This window comes from Penaeus monodon, chromosome 34, assembly GCF_015228065.2.
Source record: "Penaeus monodon isolate SGIC_2016 chromosome 34, NSTDA_Pmon_1, whole genome shotgun sequence".
Lineage (NCBI taxonomy): Eukaryota > Metazoa > Arthropoda > Malacostraca > Decapoda > Penaeidae > Penaeus > Penaeus monodon.
The window spans coordinates 2,706,457-2,706,901 of NC_051419.1; positions in this window are offsets into that span (position 1 = coordinate 2,706,457).

The window sequence follows — 445 nt, forward strand, 5'->3', positions numbered from 1 at the left end:
GTGTCCCCACATTCTGTCGTATTCTTTCTTTTCTACGGAGTACTTGATATGGTTTCGAGGATAGCCTAGACTGGAAGAGAAGAGTTCAGTTCTAGTGTTATACCTTGTGTATGATATGCCGTATTCTACGTTTTTTTTCCCCTTTTTTTTGGAATTGTTAGAAGTGTCTTTGTCAATTATCCTCTCTTGGGGTTGGCATGCATTACTATTTTTAAATAGATATACAAATAGGTTGTATTGAACAGGTTAAGGCAAAGGCAGGGAGGGAGTTGGTGTATATTAACAAAAGATGGAGAAGTTTGTAGAAGGAAAAAGGTTTTAAGACGTAATTTAGTTTCTCTCACCTAATATGTAAAAAAATAATAATGTTCAAGTGGAATTTTGATGATAACTTCAATCTTCATGTGTCGAGTAATCCATTTTTTTTTCTTACAAGAACTGTGCA